Below are 10,534 nucleotides of genomic sequence, written 5' to 3' on the forward strand. Positions count from 1 at the left end.
AGATACATTGAAAATTAAAACTAAAATATAAATACAATAATAATATAATTAAAAACAATAATATCATGAAAAATATATGTACTGTATTATATATTTGTAATAACGCCACAAAATCCTAAGCGACTTTCAAAATAAATTCCGCACATCAAAATTTCTAAAAAAAACACTAAATTCCCTATTTACGTACACTTTTTTTATGTATCCTTTTCAAGAATATTTTAAAATTAGAAATATGATGAACCAAATATCCAGCTATGCTAATTCATATAAATGACACAATATACGAGTTGCAAAGGCACATTGCAAACAACAGAAGCTTAATTTTGTATTTGCAATTCAAATGGAAGTTTATGCTGCAGTTAGTTTCCGATTTACTTCCGTAAGGTTTAAATATTCAACGTATGGGGGCGGTAAATGAAAAAAAAGGAAACGTATGATTCCCGCTCTAGAATAATATATTTTTTAATAATGAGAGTATGGAGCGACGAATATGAGCAAACATTCGTGACCTAGATTTTACCCATTCTAATATAATATTAATATATATATATACATTTACTCATACAAATTTTTTGTTAGTAAACATATAAGGTAGAAATAGAGAAACGTAGCAGACGCTGGTCTAGACTTCGAAGGGATACTTGTGGGATTTCCAATAATATTCTGCAATGTACTGGACATTAACCATCAAGTAACATTGACATCATCCTGTAATCTTGACCTATTTGTAGAACCGATGCACTGGAAGATATTGATAGATTTAAATAACCTTCACATTAATTTACTGAGACTGGCTTTTCAGTGTTCAATATTTATTAGCACAATAATTAAAATTGTCGACAGAAATGTAACTCTGTCGACAGAAGTATTTTTTTTATATAAAAAGATTATATTTAATATAATAATAATAATAATAAGCCCGCAGGGCAGCTTGTGGCGAGCTTTTGGGGAGTAGCGACCCCACGGACCTGAGTGCTCCCAGGGGAGGCCCCTGTTCCTCACCTCCGCCTTCCTTCCCCAAGGTCGGAGTGGAAACCGAGAGGTAACAGGACCCCTACCTCTGGCTTGCCTTCATCGGCCGGCCAGAGTGGAGTCGCGAGAGCTATATGCTCGAAGGGTGGAAGTGTAAAATGTCATAACGCCGGGGGCGTCTGACTGGATCACCACGATTTCGCGCCCCGCAGACTCACCTCTCTACACCCTTAGCCGCTCACGCCAATGTTGCCCCTTTGGCGCCAATCGGGGCGACTGATTTGAGGGGCCCATCCAGTGAGCGGCGAGTCACCACCTGCCACTGAATAGTCAGTTATCATGATTATGGCAGGTGACCGAACTCTTTGCAATAGCCCATTCTCAGTCCATCCAAATTTCATTCTATAGACCAGTACTTCTATCCATTATTCTGCAATAGTTCACACTCCCGCCGAGACCTGCTCATGGGCATATCATTTTATTGGTATATCCGGGAGCGGGTCTTGGCGGGAGACCTACACAACATCAAAATTCTCCAAAGGGCCTCTACGTGTTGGATCCATATCCCCACGCAAGCCTCTCAAAGGACCGGACTTAGTGCCGTGAATCCCAAAAGGAGATACAAATAATAATAATATTAAGCCCGCAGGGCAGCTTGTGGCGGGAGTAGCGACCCCACGGACGTGAGTGCTCCCAGGGGAGGCCCCTGTTCCTCACCTCCGCCTTCCTTTCCCAAGGTCGGAGTGGAAACAGGACTCCTACCTCTGGCTTGCCTTCACCGGCCGGCCAGAGTGGAGTCGCGAGAGCTATATGCTCGAAGGGTGGAAGTGTAAAATGTCATAACGCCGGGGGCGTCTGACTGGATCACCACGATTTCGCGCCCTGCAGACTCACCTCTCTACACCCTTAGCCGCCCACGCCAATGTTGCCCCTTTGGCGCCAATCGCGGCGACTGATTTGAGGGGCCCATCCAGTGAGCGGCGAGTCACCACCTGCCACTGAATAGTCAGTTATCATGATTATGGCAGGTGACCGAACTCTTTGCAATAGCCCATTCTCAGTCCATCCAAATTTCATTCTATAGACTTCTATCCATTATTCTGCAATAGTTCACACTCCCGCCGAGACCTGCTCATGGGCATATCATTTTATTGGTATATCCGCGAGCGGATTTTGGCGGGAGACCTACACAACATCAAAACTCTCCAAAGGGCCTCTACGTGTTGGATCTATATCCCCACGCAAGCCTCTCAAAGGACCGGACTTAGTGCTGTGAATTTATAAAAGGAGATACATAATAATAATAATAATATTCTTTATTTCGAGCATCAAGACTCGTACAAAATTTTTGTTAGTAAACATATAAATAAATTTTAAATATATAATAATATAGCTTGGATAGTAATAATGGAATGCCCAAATATCTTTTTATATTTGTTTTTATAATTCATCTAGTTTACGCCGAGTTGTTGCGTTGGGATAATCCCTAGTGATTATTTTGTGTACAAACGCATACAAATGCGAGTATAATAATGCTCGTCGAAATGTCGACCTCTGTGGTTTATGGCCATCATGCAGGATTGCTATAACACCGGAGGTCCCGGGTTCAATCCCCGAACAGATGATGGAAAATTATTTTTTCCAGAATGCGCTGGATCTCAAGATCCAACATAGACAAACATTCAAATGTTTGTCTATGTTGTAAAATAAAGTTTCGTATTCACATACGTATCGAATTTATTTAGGTTGGGTTTGGTTAATAAAATTATATTATTTTTCCCATACTAATACGTATATTGATTAGTTCAAGACTATCTTAATGCTTATAAAATGTAAATAGCAACAATTTTAATAATAATGTGTAAACAAGTAAGTATAGGAAATCGAGAGACGTTGACATTATTTTTTAAGTTTAGTATTAAATATTTTTAAAATTGCACAGTAGGTACATTTAAAAAATAATAAGCTGCGGAAACCTGAGCCTAGTAGATACCTATATATTTTTTATTTGAATGCTATAAAATAGGACTGAGGTGGAGTAAAACTATCCTTGGCCACTACAACGCCTTAGCAACGTTGCGTTTAAATATACTTAATGAAATCTTCTATAAACGTTAGATTTATAAGAACGGAATATTTAAAATAGACGGTAATCCGTGGGTTCGTATTCCTCAGCACAATGCTACACGAACGAGAGATTAAATCTACAGCCTGTTGCTATTGTGTGGACGTCCGCCATTGTAACGAAAGTCTTGTTCATTTTTTCATGAAATTAAATATTGTATTTGCGTCGTGTTACAACCAATTTCATTCAACTAACTGCAAAGCAAGATTTATATTTTCAGCGTGCAAAATTCTTATTTTTTTGAAGGAAGGTTATCTTCATTATGGTTTTACGTTTCGATTACAGAAATACCGTTTTAAGCTTGAAAAGATCTGAACTTTTGAATTGTTAACACTATGTTTATGCAATACGCTATTGTTGATCGGCGATAATTCCTTAATTTAACTAACAAGAATATGTTGATGTAATTTAATGATAAAATAGGCAATTAAACGTATTAAACACGGTACTTATGTACAGTTGTGGAAAACGTTGCAATCAATTAGTAAGTGTTACATAACGTGATCCAAATTCGTCAGGGCTTAGGCTCCACGGTAATAATGAACTCCTATAAGAATATAAAGTTTTTTTTCTGTAAAAATTTCGCAACAATGATATTTCGGGTATTAATATGTCGGGATAGTTCGGATCGAACACGTAGGCGACGCGACACGTCACGAAACAGTCCGATTGAACCGGTGCCAGGCGCCGACCTACCAAAATAATTTTCATCTCAGCACTCATCAGTACGTTACTTCAAACAGTATCGAGATTTGGATCGTTCATTTGGGTTAGCCAATAGAGTGATCGATTTTGTGCCTAAATCGGACATTTTATGGGTACATTTTCGTTTCACGATTCGGAAAAGAAAATAATATATTTGTTGAAGCTTTTCGTACTGTTACATTGTAAATTCGTGGTTTTGCGATATCGATCTTCAGCATATTCATCATCAGCAGTTATGGAACATTGAATAACCTGCCCATTTTGCAAATATTGCCATATCATGTCCACTTGAACCTAATTCATTAAAGTATTTTGTTATCGATCGGGATGCAAAGTCAATTTTGACGGTTACCACACTGGAGTCAGAGTTCCTAAACTGCCCCAGGACCTTGGATGTAGTTAGCCACACTTTGAACGTACATTTAAACAAGTTAGTCACTAAATTAATAAAACATAGCTTTATGTCGTTGTTATAGTATGTACAATATGGTCTGTTTGAGCTAATTATTTTGACAGTTGATATACTTGTAAATCGTGTTTGTGTTTATTGAATTTTTGTAAAAAATTGTTCAAATCCATGTTGTGATAAAGTAACTAGTGATGTGATAAATATACTAGTAAGTATAATACTGACGATTTTTACTCTGTTTCACGCGTGTATGCATGCATAGATTTTCAGATATATAGATGTTTATGTAAACAAGTTTATGTGTTAGACAAATTTAAAAAACCTCCGACTTTCAATATTCATTTCGCTACAAATTTTGAACGGCTGAACCGATTTTCATAAAACATAGCTAAGAACACTCGGGATAAAATTATCTATGACACAAAAAACTAAACGAAAATCGGTTCATCCGTTTGGGAGCTACGATGCCACAGCAGACACGTTAAACTTATAGCACCCCTCTTTTTGCGTCGGGGGTTACAAACATATCATAGGAATAGTAATCTCTGATTATATACAAACAGATTATTTATAGTAACGAATTCTGTATTTTCATTATTCTGCGATGAGAGATATTTACGAGACGAGCGACAGCGAGGTTACGGCACAACAAAACTCCGCTTAATGTCTCGACTTTCTCTGTCGCCATGAAGTTCCTACTTCTACGAGTATAACCGCCCCCTCGAGAAATCGCCCCCTTATTTACTGCGCACTATCATACGTAAATCCAGACCTGTTAGAGATCTGTAGTTTAGGTTCTAAGAAGAAATTAACATTTTCTGCTCGAGTCGTAATAAGACAAAATGCTTGCAATAACTGCTAATATAAGTATGACGCGTACTTTATTGTCACATTTACCACACTGGCTAAGAAGATAATTAAAGGGCTTAAATACTTATTTATTATGTTATATGAGAATAGAGACTTATATCTGTTCTCTTCAATTCAATTCGTTTATTCAATTCCATTCAAGTGTGTTATTGCTAACACTAATGTCAGATTTTAGGAAAATCGTCTAAAGGCATCTGACATAACTTTTACAACTACTTACCGACATCTAAGTAGTCACATACACACTAGTGAACTTAAATTTTTATCCAGTGTGCAGGTTACCTCACGAAGTTGTCTTTTACGTGGTGGATATTATGCGTGGTGCATATTACTTATTCATAAATAAGAAAGGCCTGTGCCAGCATTGGGGACGTTTATATAGCTATTGATGATGAAGAGAGAGGTATCTATTACCACACATGAATCGAATGAACGGTATTTACCTACATGCAGCCATGTAATGCTGTAAAAATTACATAGTATACAGTATTGATAACCAAATAGTGAGTCTACTTACATAAACAAATTTAGGAAATGTCTAAAGTGGATTGAGCTATGATAACTAAATTCCTTTCCAGAGCGAATTTATATCTAGCCAGATTTAGTGGAAGTGGCGCGCCGCGCAATAACACATCCGAGTAAAAATAGCCAACTTTGTTTTTCCACGAACTTTTCAGTGTTGATGGAGTTTCGATACGATATTGGTTGGTCACTGAACTAGTATTTCTTAACGAAAATAGATTTGCTAGTATTTACTACCTGTTACTTGTTATAAAATAATAGTTTTCGTGTAAACTTTCTTTAGAGTCTATTGAATAATGGATTGAGTCTTTTCCACGATTTTTAAACGGCTTTTTAGGGTTATAAGAAACATGACAGAGGTTTTGAAGCTGTTCGTATTGCAAATTAAAGAGCTTAGCAGTTCCAACATTTACCTACGGTGATAATAATCACAATGTGACTGTGCAATTAACAAACGTTCAATAAGTCCCGGGAATAATTGAACATAGAAAAAGAGCATTGTAGTAGAATTTTGTTTATTCTTTTTCTAAAGTAGTTCATCAAATTATTTGTGGGTTTTTGTTTGAAATCGAACCATTGAATATAAAGTTATCTACATTTTCGATTTCGAAAACAATTGAAAATTGAGACTTTTTTTATTCTACACTACCTATTCACGATTATGTTTGAGAAGAAAAAACACCGTACAAGCACAATAGTGGGTTATAAAGTGTTTTCAGAAATATGCTTTATCTACAAAATCATCGATCAGCCGGTGGTATTCCCATTTCAAATATTTACACAAATGAATTCATATTTTGATATATGCACGAAATAATATTAATTCTGATAAGGGAAAATATGAAAGTGGCAAATTTCATAACCGACTATGGCAGTGATTAAACTATAAAATCATCTCGAATGATAATATCTTTAACGAAATTATGTATTGGGATTAGAATTCGTTTCGACTTTATTTTTAAGATAATATATGGCCCTCATCAAAATATTAGACTATACTATGAGCTATTTTGAAGCTTTGAATAAATCGTTTTATATTTATGAAATGCAAAGCTTTAAAAACTTTTAAATAACAAAAGACTTTTTTTATATATTTAATCATGGGTTTTTAGGAACGACTTGGTTCTACGTATAAATTGTTGTTGTTTATCCTATCAACATGTTTTAACTATTAAAAATCTTGGAAATAGACGTTTAAATTTTCTGGTATACGACATTATAACATAATTGTACCAACGTTAGCTGTTTATCTGCTAGATGAGTTTCTCGCACTACACTTTTACTAAAATGTCAAAGTAGATGCACATTTCATGCTTAAGTAAGCACAAGCAGTAAATATAGTTAAATTTAGTTTCTTTCTTGCGGTATCTTTGTTTTTAGTTGCATTTATATTCTCCAAGATCGCAGAGTGAATTCACTGCTAGTTCTCAGCGCTTAGCTTCTCTTAGCTTGCTAAGAATACTTAAGATTACGGCTCTATTGCTTCCAACTAACTTTATTTCGATTTAATTTTCAATTGCAGAAGTGGAAGTTGGGGTCACATATTCTATATTTTTATGTATGATATACCATAGCTATTTGTGTTTCAATTTTCACAGATAGCATATCATTGTATAAAACTATTTTTAAGCCTCCAGTATGCTGTTGATGGAAAGGAATACGTAATATTGAAAGGTCTAAATTTGTTAATAGAAATCTGTTTTAGGTTTTTAGTATAAAATCTCATCAAAGTTAATGATGGCTCCCTTACTAGGTAATTAATTATTCACATATTTTGGATCTATCGGAATCAACGTGACGTGAAAAAGTGCCCGTGAAGGTTTAATTTCTGAATAAATGATTTGATTTTGATTTGATTCAAAATTAAAGAGGAAGTATTTACTAGAAAGATGAAATTTATATTTGGGTAGAATGTAATTTGTAAACGATTCCAGTTATATGTTAAATTAGGGCACTTTTAAACCCGATATTCCTGCGGAGTAAAGCTCGGCCCAGTATTATTATGAGGATACAAAACTTTAGAAATCTGAGTAGTTACACTATAATTTAGATGTTATCCAAGGGCCAGCCAAAATCTCGACGCAGGTTTTGATGACAATATATAGAAAGTATTCGAAAAAATCTACAGCAAAAACTGGAATATTGTTTTTATTGTCATACTACCTTTCACCCGTGGCTCCGCCCGCGTGTGTTTCCCACGGGAGCATTTATTTTTCTGGGATGAAAGGTATGTTCTTTTCCATACTTCAAACTATATGTATGCTGACAAATTTAATATTCAAGATTGGTTGGGCAAGCATGATGCAAGATTGATAAAGCGTGAAGGGGTAACAAACAAAATTATTTTCGCATTTATAATATTAGTTGGGAATGGGACACATTGACCGAGTAGCTGTCAAAAATTATGTCCTTATTTCTTGTAAGTTGAATTAGGTACATGGGGATTTTGTGAATATTCAGCTGGTGTATAAAAAGCTACCACGTTATTGATATATGTATCATGAATATGTAACTGGGAATCAATCTAGTAATATTTCACTTGAGCTTAAATATGTATAAGACTAGCTGCGCCCCGGGGGTTTGCTCCCGTGGGAATTTCAGGATAAAAAGTACCTTATGTGTAATTCCTGTGTACCAAATTTCATAACAATCGGTCCTGTAGATAACAAACTAACAAACTTACTTTGGCATTTATAATATTAGTAGGGATTGGGATTTTGGCGATGTATCTTAGAAATAAATAAAAAAGCTAAATTAAGAACAAAATTAAGCTGTCCTCGAGCCCACGTTGACGCAGTGCTATACGAGCAAGGTTCGCTTTGTTATTTGTTGTTGCTAGATAATGGTTACGTAGGCGTTAATAACAACTACGAATAGGGGCCGGCTTCCACTACAGCAGAGCGGAAATGTTTTCGGTGGCAAACATCGTCTTCAGTGGCATCGTTTAACGTTAAAAGATCCACCATACCACCACGGATATGGCGAGTCGTACTACGGACCTGAAATGATCTGTTTTATATACTATACTTTGCGTGACTGATTTTTGTGGTGCCTTCTCATCTTAATAGCATACCGCGCAGCCTCAGCTGCCGCGAGATTCATCTTGCTTCTTTTTTTTGTTATAATTGCTAAAAATATATTTAAGAGAAATTTGCAAACAAATCTTCTCTTTTTACCCATCTCAACTATAGTTAAACCAGAATTGTGTCAATAATCAAAATCGATTGATTGTTTTAATCAACTCAACATTCTCATCTCCGCTACAGTCTGGCCCTAAACATTATTTCGCACGTGTGTGTGTATTTACGAGCCGCGCTGAGTTATGAGGTTGTTTAAATGTCACCCTCGTTAAGGAAAGGTTCTGTATACCTTCTCTGAAACGACAAACTGCGTCCAGAAGTAGCTGACAAACAGTTTCCGAATCACGAAACGTCAATTACATGTGTTCTGTCGACAGGAAATACTTTATTTCTCATGATGAGAGCCGGGAACCGTATTTTCTGTTCTTGTTTGTTACATTCATGATTTTTTACCTGACTTCCAAAGGTTTTATTCTGCATGCGTATTTTCTAAGTGATATGTTCGTACTTTACAAGATGGCGGGACGACCAAGAAAAGTTTCCGCTAAGTCTACAATGAACAATCCAAGACAGAATCCTATGGAAGGCAAAAGGGGACGCCTCCAGGAGACCCAGTAGAAGAGCATATAACAAACAGGCTATTTAAAAAATGTTCATGCTTACATACTAAAATCAGATTACTGGGCATACGTAAGCAGGATACGTGCAAATGTCGTCTTCATAAGCATACTTATAACCTAGCTCCATATATACAGGTAGGTACAGGCTACAGGTATATATTTGGAAATCTATTTCGTATCACATCAAATAGATCTCACAAGCATATTTTACTTTTTGTGTATCAAAAAAGCCTACGATATTTGCAGAAAATGGTTTTATATTATTGAGTAATGTCCGGTCGGAAGTGCTATAAAGTAATAAAGATCAAAGGTGTGTGATCCTCAATACAATCTCGGGGAAGACTCAATTTTCCTTATTATCCCTCAGAAAAATTGTAACAGCGGTTTTATTTCGCTTGGCCAACATACGCTTCGGTAAATTATCCGCAGCAAATCAGTTTTATGCATCATTTTGCTCTACAGTTATTTATCAATCATCACGACATAGTAAAAGCAAAGTCGCCCGCCTGTGTCTGTCTTTCTTTATTTAAAAATAAGCAACGGATTTTGATGCAGTTTTCATTGTTTTTTATACAATTTATTCCCGACCGTTAATACACAAAAAACCTCGTGCCAAGCCGGGCCAGGTCGTTAGTAATTTATAAGTTAATTCTAACTGTTGGAATACAAATAGAAAAAGTTAAAAGTACAAAAGGTAGCTGTAAGTAGCAATATCTATTTAGGTACTATTATATAATCCGTGAATTTGGCCCCGCCGCCGCAGCATAGACAACAATTATATAATAACAAAGTAATTACATCATCGCAGAGATCTGTTCCAATGTCACATTACTCCGTTATTCTCACTTGCGTAGATAGTTCCAAAGTGATATCTACGATACTACATAGCTATATCTGGCGGTTAGAAATTCAATGACTGTAATTGAAGAACGGAAGATTAAATTTCCCTCGTCCTTTTTGCGAAGTCAAAATTTTGCTTCGAAACTTTTTTTGTTCATTGACGAAGGTTTTGGAAGTTTAGGTTCAAAGTAAGCATGTAGGAACACTTTTTTGTCTTCAACGTTGTCGAATGAAGAAACAAATACAAGCACATTATTTCAACACATGTTTTTCACAAGTTTTCGTAACTTGGTATTATACAGTAAAGTATAAAAGAAAACAATAAGAAATGTACCTATTGGAACATAATGTCAGGGCGAAGGACTGTAGGAAGCCATGAAACCTTTGGGAG

The sequence above is a fragment of the Plodia interpunctella genome, chromosome 8, assembly GCF_027563975.2.
Source record: "Plodia interpunctella isolate USDA-ARS_2022_Savannah chromosome 8, ilPloInte3.2, whole genome shotgun sequence".
Classification (NCBI taxonomy): domain Eukaryota; kingdom Metazoa; phylum Arthropoda; class Insecta; order Lepidoptera; family Pyralidae; genus Plodia; species Plodia interpunctella.